At 36.6% G+C, this 13,763-nt stretch overlaps 1 protein-coding gene across 2 annotated transcripts in view; it reads right to left on the bottom strand.

Moving 5' to 3' along the window:
- The window catches only part of LOC115624579 (protein unzipped), a 47,432-nt gene that overhangs the window by 25,807 nt on the left and 7,862 nt on the right, over positions 1-13,763 (bottom strand). The window contains exon 3 of one of the 2 annotated variants that reach the window (XM_030519314.1): positions 321-353. The exons of the other annotated variant lie outside the window; for it this stretch is intronic. The gene's annotated coding sequence lies outside the window, so the exon portion shown is untranslated. The remainder of the gene's footprint in view (positions 1-320; positions 354-13,763) is intronic. 2 annotated transcript variants of the gene reach the window in all.

The following is a 13,763-nucleotide window of genomic DNA, read 5'->3' as shown; positions in this document are numbered from 1 at the left end:
AAACAAAATAAAAAATAAGTCTATTAATTAATCATTGAGTTTGATTTTCGATTGTTCCTATGTACATCACTAAATAGGAATATAGTACACCTATTTCACTTATTAAGGTTCAGAATAGCATACAAATCTCATAATTGCCTCAAGATATCTTCATAAGGAAAGAGATTATCGTACTAAGAGATATTATTTCATCCTTGGGCTCTCCTATTGGCAGTTATATAAAATAATGAGGCAATATATGGTATGGACTTGCAATGTGTTTATTACCAAAACTTCAGAAGTTGTCGATTAAATCAAACTGATTCATGTTTTCAACTTACCTCTTGATTGTACAAGCCTTAAAAACAATTAATCTGTAAGAAAAAAAGCAAAAAAAGTAAAGATCGATCGAGGGCAAGTGCTTAATGATAAAAACACAAAAGTTCCATTAAACCCCCGAGACCCTCTACAGAAAATTCCCACCCAACATCAGTCCCAGTCTTAAAGCAGAGGCTAAGCGGCTTTATGTGCTCAAAATTAGAAGTCTGCGGCGCAACTACAACAAAATCAACAAGCCACAACAAAAAAAAAAAAAAAAACCAAGCCAAAGAGATACAGCGTTGTAATCTATCACTTGAGCCGACATTATCGGAATAAATCTCACGACTTTGATACGATTAGAGAGAGGAGAGCGTTGTCCGACTGCCGGCAATGCAGTAAATGTTGGTTATGAACATTGTGAGCGACGGCGGAAGCAGCATATTGTTTACCGTTAGGCACGACTTTAGCCAGACTAATTGCAACGCTGCCGACGACGACCGTAAGCGCGCAGCTTGCAGCATTTGGCTGGTGGCTTTTGTACTCTGTGGCATACTCGTGTGTTTAAGCCGCAAGTTGGACTTTTTCTAGCCAAGTCCCAGGCGAAACCAGTTTGAAATTGTTTTTGTTATTTCTGTAGTTACTTGAAAATAAGAAAACAGTAGGCAACAAGCTTGCACGTGGCCAGCAAACCGTTAAAATAAAGCAAAGTCAGGGCAATTGCTACACAAGCCCCACCAGAACAAAGAAGCCGCCAAGAGGAAATTGGACCTTAAAAATATGAAAGCAAATGTGCGGTATTTCCATTGAGCTACGAAATAGAGATGAAGCAAAAACATAGGCGAATAATAATCCAAAACTGTGTACTAATAATGTAAGTAAATACTACAATTACAAGTTCGTCTTATTCGGTTTTAGCGAAAAAATTATTATACTAATAAGTCTATATAACAACATAACAATAAAAGTTAAATAAAATATTTGAATGCTTTCCCTTTATACGCCCGATTTTATTGAGCTATCCAGGGGCGAAAGTAATTCTGGAAATCACAAACATCTTACCAATTTTAAGCCTGTTTTATTATTATTATTATAAATTGTATATTATTATATAATATGTATTATTATATATTATTACTTTGAATCTATCAATCAGACGGTAAAATAACTTCCTACTTTTAGAATCGAATTTTCATTCTAAAATAACAAGTTCGTCACGATTTCGAATTTTCACATCTATACTAATATAATATAAAGAGGAAAGATTTCATTGTTTGATTGTGTGTTTGTGGTTGTTTATTTGAGTTGAAAAGGCTCCGAAAATTTTCAATTCAAAGGTTTCTTTCACTGTTGGGAAGCTACACTATCCCCTGCTAAAATAAGCTATATTATAGTGGCAAAAAAGATAGGGATCCTTACTAAAACGCCAATAATGTGACCCAAGGTGTAAAAAAATTACCTGAAAAATTCCCGAACAGGATGCTCTTAATTTTGAATTTTCCTCGAAACATTTTGTCACTTTAAATATTACTTTAGATATTATTCACGGTGGTTTACGAAATAATTTATCTCGAGGTAAGTACTAGCTGATTATAACAATCCAAACAGTTTAGTAAATTCGTAGTTCTAATAATTATAAAGTGTAAAAGGGTAATTAATAATAAGAGCATTAATTTAAAGAAATTTCTGTATGTAAGGAACGAATTTTGGGAGACCTTTCCAACAAGATATACTGACATTTTTATGTTTATTAATTCTGTGGGGCTTAATGTTATGGAGCCTTCCCCAGGCTATACTGTTACATAACGGTAATAGTCCCAGAAGAAGGATCTCATTATTTAAGATAAGTGGCATAAGTGTTTCAAATAGATATCGTATAAAAGAAACCGACAAATGCATCTTTTAAGAATTACAACATCAAAATTCCCGTAGTTGCTAATATCTTTTCAGCGCATGACCTGATTCCTCAATGAAATGGAATCAATTCAAAAATAATAAGTAGCTCCGACGATCAAACTAGCCAAGTCCTGAGTACAAATTGTAAAGGTGTGTTGAGGTATTGAAACCTTTTAGATTGTATATTGAAAATTGAAATATATTGAAAAATTAAAACATTAATTTAATAGAGTTTATAAAAATCAGGCCGACCAATATGACTTGACTTTATGTCATCACTTTGTCGAGTTGTTTTAAAAAAAAAAAGTCCTTACATACTCCCCAACATAGATAAAAACAATACAAAATGTTGTTATCCATAAATTATTACCTTTTAATTAATTCTCTACGCCCATATTCTACCCATATTTAATGGCCCTTGCAATAAAATAGCATAAAGCATATTTTATTAATTAATATTATGGCGCTGGGTTTTTGTGGCGAGTCCATAAAATTTTATAGTTAACGCAAACCGCAAGACCATTAACATCGAGCCCGTCCCATGCACGTGGAGAACATTAAGGTGTGAAAAAGGTTCATCATTTTTTGGCCCGTTTGGCTGACATTTGACTGGCAAACAAAAAAAATATATTGCATGTATAATGGAATTGTGTATCGACAATCCCAGAAGTAGCGCTGACTTTGAAACTCTGAACTACATAAAACAAGTTTCTCAAAAGAACATACATCGTCAATAGAAACAACTGAAGTGTGTTCAATGGAGTTTTGTGTGGTTAATTATTTTGCAGTTTTGTGTACAAAATAATTTCATTCACCGATGCATGTCCAAATGCTTTTAACTGATTGTTGAGCTTCTCACTACAAATGCAAGTTTCCATAACTACTTGCGTCGCTTATTATAGCCTGTACCCAAAGGGTGAAAGGCTATACTAGTTTTGTGCGCATGTATGTAACACACAGAAGGAGGCGTGGCAGACCCCACAAAGTATATATATTCTTGATCAGGATGAGAAGACGAGTCTATATAGCCATGTCCGTCTGTCCGTCTGTCCGTCTGACCGTCTGTCCGTCTGTCTGTATGAGCGCAAGGATCTCAGTAAGTACAAGAGCTAGGATAACCAAAATTGGTATCAAGGTTCCTATAAGCCCTAGGCAGAACGAGTTTGTTTATTTTTTCTGATACACCCCCCCACTCCCCCGCAATTCGTATTTTTTCTTATAACTTCCGTAATTCTCGGAATTTAAAAATCAATTTTGGTAGGTACATCCAGTTAGTACTAATGTGTCCGTGTGCCAAATTTCATCATGATAGGTCAATTCTGAAGAAAGTTATAGCCATAAGTAAAATCGCTGCTCATGCGCTGCCTGCAGCTCTGTCGGCAGCGCTGCCCGCAGCTGTTATTGTTGCTGCTTTTGTTCAACTTTGTGCTGCATACATACACGCATATAAACACGCATAGGTACGTGATGTAAATGTGTGCTGTTAAAACTGAACATAAACATGTATTCTAATTTAATTTAATTAATTATTTTAATTAATTAATTCATTCATTTTTTTTAATAATTTATTTTTTTTTAAATTTTTTTTTTTTTAATTTTCCCTTTTTGTGGAGAGCACAGGCTATTTTACTGTCGGGCTTGCTCGACTGTAGCGTTCTATCTTGTTTATTATTAGGTTGATGTTCACACGTCCAACAACAGCAGCAACATTTTAATTAAAAACTGGCATTTATGTCACATTGCCGACCCTCTGCCGTTTGAGGAGTGCACTTGTCTACGGCATGACCACACATCAGAAAACACGAATCTTCGGTGGAAATCTCATGTTGTGGGCGAGAGTTTATGATGACAACGCCGAGGTTTGCAAAACGGCAATTGAAGCTGTCTCAGAAGAGTAAGATAAGCCACTTTTTGAGCCGGCCAAGTCTTGCAAATGATGGCGTTTTATTGAAGAATGCGTGTGTAAGTAAGAAATTTAAAAATAGCTAAGCCACTTAAAAATACATTACAAATCAGCTCAGTACTTTACGTAGTTTAGAACTTAACGTACTTTTATTTATGTGCCCATTTGATGTGATACATTTTAAATACATTTTTAAGCGAATTGGGTCCCAAAAGATTCGAATCACATTATTATTTTAAAACAAAGGAATGCTAAAGTCGAGCAGGCTCAACTCTTAAATACACTGTACCACCCCACAAAATAATAAATTAATTTAATTTAATTAATTAATTTAATTTAATTTAATTAATTTAATTAACTAAATTAAATATAAAATATTCCATACATACATAAAATATACATACATTTACATCAGAATCGTGTCTATGCGTGTTTGTGTACTTACATATGTATGTATGTGTGCATTGGGCATGGTTATATGGCTATAACTCTGATCAACCTATCATAATGAAACTTGGTATACGGATATATAATTACTAACTGGATGTGTCTGCGTTCATACAGACAGATAGACGGACAGACAGACGGACAGACAGACGGACATGGCTATATCGACTCGGCTTGTCATGCTGATCAAGAATATATATACTTTGTGGGGTCTGCCACGCCTCCTTCTGTGTGTTACATGTGCACTCGCACAAAACTACTATACCCTTGTACCCTTTGGGTACAATCTGGATGCCTACTTTGGTTATTCTAGCTTTTATAGTTTCTGAGATCCTTGCGTTCATCCAGACGGACAGACGGACGGACAGGCGGACGGGCAGATGGACGGACGGACATGTCTAGATCGATTTCTCTCGCACAAACCTAATATACCCTTTTTACCCTACGGGTACAGGGTATAAAAATATTGTAAGCAAATTGTTCTAATCCAAGAGTTTCTTCACCAAAAAAAGGTTCGACAATTATAGACTATTTGCGGCAGTCATATAATAATTCAAAACAGAAGAATTTGCTCATATTTTATACATATCTATTTTGAAAGATCATGAAGATAACCATGTAAGCAGATTCTCGGTATGTTTGATAGAGTGAACTTAATATGTACTGCACTATATCCTTATAATTGTGAAAATAATAATAACTGGTAGATTATCGATATTGTGTTGGGCAGAGTCAAATCATTTTTGTTTATTTATACCTTGTTTAAGTTACTTACAAATAAAATCGTAGATCTTCTTTAAAATTTATCAAATATAGCCGCCATTTTAAACATTTATATGTCTAGACACGAAATAATGAACAAAAGTCTAACTTTATGCAATTTTACAAACATTTAAACTATTTATCGATAAGACTTAAATCCAAATTAAGTACATATGTATGTATGTATTATAATTAAAATACCTAGCTTTTTGGGCTTTACTTCCAACTGTGTAGGGAACAATTAAGGAACAATCAAACGTACAACCCAAAAATAAAAGGGAGAATAGAATGATTATTTGTTTGATCTTGTTTAACATAAAATTATGTAAGTACAAATCAAGAACCATTACTTAAAACATTTAACATGTTCAACATATATTGTCAGAGCAATTTTGGTTGCCACTTTAGAACACATTCAGGTTCAGTTGGCAGGCATTTGATCCAACATTAATAAACGTATCCATAACAGAACCAAATCCAAACAGTCTAAAACCCATAACAACAGAACTAGCACTTGAATCCAAGCCAGACACACACCCTTCAAATCTTTTAAGATTTTTCACTTTTCCCCAACTGTAAATCCTACCACCAGTATACATGACCCCCCATTATACTCTTGAGCTCGTAAAATGCAAAAGCTTGCAGAGTTCACGCTAAATTTAAAATATACAAAGCCACGTAGCTTGCAGCAAGGTGTGCTGCTCCCCCATCATACCATCCGTGTACATCAAGGTATGTGTGCACAGCTGCTGCCGTTGCTCTCACCCACATCCCACATCCCACAACCCAAAGCCCTGGGCCAGGCAGACAACCAAGTAAGCAGCTGAATTCGATATGCGCCCAGGAGGAGACCACAACCAAACCTTGTTCTCTGCTGCATTGCATTTCCATCCGACGCGTCGGCACAGACGGTTGCAATTGCAAAAATGGAATTTATGAATGCCAAAAAGAGGCTACGCCTCAGCGTCGGCCCTGGCAATGAAAATGGTGAAGGGGGGCATGGAAATGCGGACTCGAGGGCGAACGTCGGGTTTTGATAAGAGTCCAGCCAAGAACAACTTGCAAATTTCTTAAACCTAGACTTAAAGTTGTGCGCCCCGAGCTCACCGATTTGTAGATAGCACGCCTCCAATTGCAACGAATTCCAATGAAATGTGTAGCAATTCCTTTGTAATAGAGGTGGAATCGTGCTTTCTTAGTAGTCGACATGCAGTAATGTCTTGTACCGAAACAGTGACTGAGCAACTGCTGAATAAGTATTTCAATTATTTTTCATAAAATTATATAATGCATACATACTCGTATATGATAATAATATTAAAACCTTAGAATTTGCGTTGATTGAATGTTAGGAGAGAAGCTCTAACCCGTTATGACAATACAAGTATATCTGGGACTAAGAACAAGTGCGATTTACGGTTTACATAGAAAAAAATATTCATTTTATATTTATAGAGCCTACATACATATGTCGCTAGCCAAACCTTTCAAGGGACCTTACCAGCCAGTTACGCTTAAAAAAAAAACAAACTATGTACAGCATAATTTGATGCATGAAATTTTCCTTTGGCAGCATTAAGTGTTGATATCGTATAAAAATAATGAACAGCTTTTTGCACTTAAGAGCCTCATATCGGCAGTCACATTTTGTTATTTTTAATGAATATTAAATAATTTAGCTATCTATGAAACATTTTTTTCAAATTATATTCCATTTATATTCAATTAGAATGGCAATGTGTACATATTTTTTTTACATTCATTTGTTGTTTTGAACGTGGCTTTTGTTTTTTCAGTGCATACATACATATTTAATTGTTAAATTATAAAAATGGGTGAAAAAACGTGCAATGAAGAAGCGAATTCGATAAATATTGTTCTTTATTGAAAATGCAACAAGTCACACTGTAGAAGGCTATAGAGGAAATGTTTGCACCAAATACACCGACTCTAATGAAACCTTTATACATATGTACTATTATAGACCAAGGCATTATTCACCCATTTAAATTAGAGACGCATATTGATGAAACAACAAGTGGTCGCTTCTAATCTTTTAATTTTGGAGAACAATTTGACACATTTTATAAAATGTAATGCCAAAAAGATTGCAATTGAGTAGTAATTGAATTATAAACATATACTGGGACCAATAACATAATACAACTTTATGTGTATAATAACAAACCGCAACAGATAAAAATTTTACTTAAAAAATAAATGTATGTTAGCTGCCGTTTTAGGATAGCTGCCTTAAAAGTCTGTGCAAAGTATTGGAGGCAACTAAGTAAATTACACTGAATTTATTTATGTACTCGAACATAACAGACTACTCGTATATGTATGTAGCGTGGCTGATAATAACATGGCAACAACAACCAATTCGATGACGACAGGAACAATCGCCAACAAGTCGCCTTCTAATTGTAGAGCAGCTAGGAGAGCACACTGGAAAATCAATAGCACACGCTTTGGCATTTCCAACTTTTATGGGGCTCGAATTGTACAAACAACAGCAATGGCAATAGCAACAGAACACAAGACACACGCACCGCACCAAGCCACTTGACGGCACAATTTGAATAGCGCCAGTACCAGCCCCAACAAAGGCAACACTTCGAAGGGGGGTTGCTGGCATTCAGGAGCCTGGCGTCGGCTTGGCTGGCGCCATGTCGCACAAACCATGTCATGTCATGTCCGTTCGGCCACCGCTCCTAAACGGCAAACCACTTGACATGGCTTCCATTGGAGCCCAGGAGCCCTGACTCTGGCATGTGTGTTTTGTTATTTTGTGCCTGTGTTTGACATCGGCAGCCACACTTCTTGTCCCTGCAAATTAAATGTACAGGTTACACGAGCTCCATAAATTGGCAAGCACGAGTAGTATAATACTGACCCCTCGTGGAACTCACATTTCAGACGACTTTAAAGTCCACAAGAGTTCCGACACATTGAAGACAAAAACTTCAGACCACAATATGTAATTTAGTTGCGGTCAGGTCACTGCTTGCGGCAACAGAGAAATTGCGACTGGAATTGATTTGAATTGTGGCAGCGTTGGAAATGTGTACATACTTGTATTAAAAAAGAAAAAGGCAACATAAACCAGCTTAGATTAGATTTTGTACAGAAAGGAATTTATAACATTTGAAAACAAATCTAATTAGACGTATGAACAAAGACTTCCGCGGGCGTTTTCAAATACACCTATTTAGAATTATTCTCATTTTCGCTAAGATATTAACTGCTTACAACAACTCTTTCTAGTAATAATATACCAAGTTCTTCACTTTCAATTGAATAGTATATGTTGGCAGAGGTTTTTTAGGGTGCATAGTTGAACTAAAGCAACGCCAAGAGAAGCTATCACAATGCTTAAGCAGAGATTAAAATACTTTCTCTAACTTCATATGAAGATTACATACCTATTTAGGTATTTCGCTATATGTACATAGTGTGCATAACAATAAAACTACGGGAATTATTCAAAATTATTAACCAAGTTTGGCAAAATTTTTTTTTAAATTTATTATTTCCCATATTTGAAGTAATGGGACAGCTGGATGGTTTTTAAGTTCTGCCTGGAACTTTATTCATTGTTAGAGGGAGACTCCAATTGAGGACTAGGTTTGTTCTGTTCTCAAAAGCCAAGATGCAATTCCAGGATTCGCATCCTGGCCCAACAATATTAAAAATCTCACCGTAGAACCTTATAGAGCAAATTGCCTTAAGGACCAAAGCCCCGAATTCACTTGCTGGCCCAAAACAAACTTACCCTTGCAAGATTCCGGGAACTCAAAGCGCAGCATTGTTTACTTCCAAACGAAAACATGAACTCCACAATGAGCAGCAACAACAACACAAGTCATTCGAACAATTTCAAAGCCAAGCATGAATGGCACTTGAAAAGCACGCGAAAAGTGTCGAGTATGTTAAACGGCTGAATGCAGGCGATGTGGCTAAAGGATGAATGTAACAGTACCAGCGGCTGTGACATTTGGCCGATCAGGGCGCGTGCAACGGCTGAAGCCGCCCCCGATACGCAACAGAAGCAGAACAGAGGCAGCAAAGGAGTAAGGAGCCAATAACCCAACAATGTGGGTAATTTGGAAATTTTTGTCAGAAGAAACAAAGGGCAGAAACGGGGGACGCGCTGAGCACAACATATCGAAATGGGACACCCATATATAGTACCTTATACACACATACCGTGCGTAGTAAGAGCAATCGAGGGTTGTTTTAGGCAGGACACCGCAGGATATGGCGTAAATAATGCCGCATTTTATATTAGATCGGCACACGGCACACACGGTGTCGAAAAATTTCACGCAAAATAACAATTTCGTCGTCATTCGCTTTGAGTGTAGAAATTAATTTTATGTGCCTGTTGTTGTTTGTTTGTTTGTTTACAGAACGTGAAGTAATTGCCGGCGGATGGCGGATGGCGGTTAGCGGGAGGACGTAGCCGCCGGCTTGTCGGGGTGCAACGACGCGTGCGGTTTCAGGATTTCGGTTTCAAGCGCCTGCGGTATTCACCGAACCGCCATTTGTGCGTGTCTCTAGCCCTTTGAATTGCATTTGCCACCAACAACAACCAAAAGTCAACAATCCGATTAGTTTGACGTTGTCTGGCTCAAACGCAAACCAGTAGCCGAAATTTGACATTTTGGCACTTGCAGCGATTTGACTTAAACTTTGTTCGGGAGTGGAGAGACTGCAGTAGCTCCAAGTGTGCCGGAAATTTTATAATATTTCTTGGTTGGCTTCAAATAATTGACGGAAACGCTGCTGCAACAGACAGATTTATATTTTCATGCTCAGCGCTTGACAGCCGGAAATAGGCAATGAGACTCGGCCACAACAGTGGGTGTTTTCGGTTTTATTAACCAAGATATTGGAGACAGGAAAGCAAAGACAGAGGCGGTTCATCAACTACGCTAATAAGCATAGCAATTTGTTGAGGCAATAATTTGTAATATAATGGTTGAAGATCCACTAATATCTATGCAAACACAATCACTCTACAAAATTAAGTTCTTCATAAATGTATACAAATGGACGGATGAACAATTAAAATATTAGAAACAAAATGAATAAATATTATATTATAATGTGTATTCTTAATTACTTCATCCTCATTCCAATCAAACTATGCCTAATTCTGTTTTTACACGGTCTTTTTTTACACGATTTTGATATAGCACGGTTTGAAAATTAAAAATTGCATATACATATATTTCTTTAGAGAACTATTCACCTGTTTTTGCATATGATCAATGTCTTTTTTTACACGGTTGTTTCTGGAACCAATCTACCGTGTAAAAACAGAATTAGGTGTCTTTCAAAATAGAGGTAATAAAGTGAAATAAACAAATCATTTAAGTAAACATTTCCTTATTGAAAGGCATATTTTTTACAAAGATAGATGAGCATTATATAAGCTATAGTATATCATGTAAAATACAAAACCCTAGTACCCAGTTTGCATTATCAGAAATTCAGGATATTTTGCAAAGTTCAAAGAGTTTATGTTCCGTTATGGTCTTAAATCTTTAGTTAGAAATTGACTAGTCAGTTAAACTAGTTGAATCAAATATTCAAATGTTTCATGATTGTGATCTACTATATATGTAAATTGTGATTTGCCATATTTAATTTTCAATTACTACTACAAATGCCTCACCAGCTTTCTATTGATTATGAATAATTAGGAAACATAAATCATTCCCATCACGTGCACATAAATAATTCCATTCCTCTAGGCAATTATCCCTAAGCTAACAATATTATTCAGATATATCTTAAATGAGTTTTTACTAACCATCGCTGAAAACACTGTTATTATTTTAGAAAGCAGCTTAATCCTTTTGTTTTCATTCATTTAAAAAATTTATCATTTTGAACATGGATTTTATAATATTTAATCATAACTGAGCACAATAAGCACTATGATTTGAATAAAGTCTGTTTATGTTTAAGCTATTGAATTCTGAATGAAACGCACAGGCCCTGCCTAATATACGCGCCACGACTGTAACATGAGGGAAAAACTCACTCTGTTCTCTCACTCGTATTGCTCGCCTCATGTTCATGTTCACTCGAAAGCAACTGCCCCAAAACAAATACGCCGAATAAGCGAACACAACAGAAACAGGAATTAGAAAGGCGAGAGAAACGCACGAAATGTCGAGCAAAGCAGAATAGAGAATAAAATAGAAAATAAATATAATGAAATAAGCGTATGCCACCCCTGTCTACACAGATGCGCGCATTGATGTACTCTCGTCGTCCTCCGTATCCTCGCCAGCCTGCTAGCAGTTTGTTGTTGCTGCTGTCCTTGTTGTTGTTGTTGCTCTTGTTGTCTGCCCAAAAAATATAGAAAGGAACAATTTCTGCGAGTGGCAACAAGCGGCAACAACAAAACGGGAACGAGCACAAGCAACGTGTAAATACTGTAAGCGAGGCGAGACACCGAGCCCAGACCAAACCACCCCTCGCACAACAGGGCAACAAGGATAACAGCAAGGACAATGCCATAAGAAGAGACAGCTGCTGGTCCTGCCACTGCGCTGCCGTCGCTAGTTTGCCTGCAGCAATTTTTTGCGTACTTGTCTCGACGCGTCATCGTCATCATCGCGTCCTCTCATCGTCGCCTGAATCTGCGCCACAGCGTCCAACTCACGCGTGCCCATTCCAATGCATGCCACATTTGGTACAGGCGCTCGTCTCACGCTACAAAAAGCAGCACATGATTCACGCGGCTAGAATCGATAAAGTCAAAATACTTAATCTTGCCTCACACTCGCCTGAAGCACGAACTCAAGTTTTGGCAGAGATCAGAAAAAAGGAAAACAGTGCAAAACAAAACTTGTTTACTCCCAGCTTCCATTGAAATAGGAACTTACCGCTCCTTTCACAATTCCCGAACTAAGAGTAACACAAAAGGCTTACAACCTCTAGTATCCGGGTATTTTTGAAAAGTAACTACCCTCACCATAATACCGATTTTAGGATCACTGTGTCTTATTTTATCAGAATGCTAGACTAACTTTTTAACTGAACTGGAAAAGTATCTGCTTAAAAAATAATACTGATATTTTATTTAAGCATGTCCAAATTTTAGTTATTTTATTTCAATTAAATCTATTCCATTAATTTAATGCATTCAATTTATGCACTTTTAAATATGTACTATGGGCTCTGCTGAATGCTTTGAATAATATTTGCGTCTAATTTGTTTAGATTTCAAAAATAGAGTTTCCTAAAATATCTAAGAATGCACCTATTATCTTTGTGTTCGGTAAAGCATGGAGCAATGGAGATAAAATCCATTTAAAAAAATAAATCAATAAAAAAGATAGCTGAAAATCGGCATTTCTAGACATTCTGGAAAATACAAAATTTAGGAATTTTAAAAAGAAAAATTGTTGAACAATTTAGACTAAAGACAAACTAGACATCCAGTACGTACCCAACACCAAATAAACGATGTACCACGCAGGAAATCCTAAATTTGTTAAAAATGCATTAAAATTTAAAAAATATTCAAGAATGAAATGCTTTTTGTGGACTTGCCGCTTCCGGAAATCTGTTCAGACTACTGGAGAGCACAATGTTCCAAATTCATCTCTGAATGGACCCCAGACCCCATATACACAATTTGGTCTCAGTTGGCTGCAAGCTAGCCAAGACTATATGTTAAATTCTTAAATAATTAAACCAGGAAACGTTCTTAAGAAATACTTGGTTTTTTGAGCCTGAAAAATGCTAATTTCAATTCATGTGGGCCACACTTCTGTTCCATTATTCCTTCCCTTCTTGATTGAAAGCAAAGAAAGAGTCAATGAATGCGAAAGTAAATATTTCACATTTTTAGTACAGTCCGTTAAATAAAGTAGTAATAAATTCCAGCACATTGACCTACGGCTTACGGCTAACTTTGGCGAAATCCAATTAGAGAGAGCATTGCATCATTATGGCAGACTCTTCCTACACTCCCCAGCAATTCAAAATGTTATTTATTCATATGACAAACTCAAAAGTTCGCTTCCGACGTGACATCCCTCTCGACAATGTTGAGTGGGCACACTAGAAGATACATTCGCAAGCCAACACAACTAAGCGAGAATCCAATTCAATCAAAAACATAAGATTCGAAATGTGAAAAAAGGTGATGGCTACAAAAAGTTATGCGAGAAAAATCAATGAATGAGTGACTCACATCGCGTCGCCAATAACGAGAAAAAAGGGCTCAAGGTCCAAGCTGAGAAGCCGCTGTTCTGTGTTCATTTCGATTATGCAAAAACAGCTTCGTTTTGATGACATCACGCACTATAACTATGACGATAACGATAACGAAACTAACACACCAACACATTCACTAACACTAACATAAGCAAATATTCACAAATATTTCTTTTTACTCGTTTCAATTAAATGATTGAATGAATCAATTTTG

Source organism: Scaptodrosophila lebanonensis, unplaced genomic scaffold, assembly GCF_003285725.1.
Source record: "Scaptodrosophila lebanonensis strain 11010-0011.00,11010-0021.00 unplaced genomic scaffold, SlebRS2 tig00000061-arrow-pilon, whole genome shotgun sequence".
In the NCBI taxonomy this organism is placed as follows: Eukaryota; Metazoa; Arthropoda; class Insecta; order Diptera; family Drosophilidae; genus Scaptodrosophila; species Scaptodrosophila lebanonensis.
Note: the sequence above shows the minus strand (reverse complement) of the source record. Positions and strands in the feature narration are given on the sequence as shown.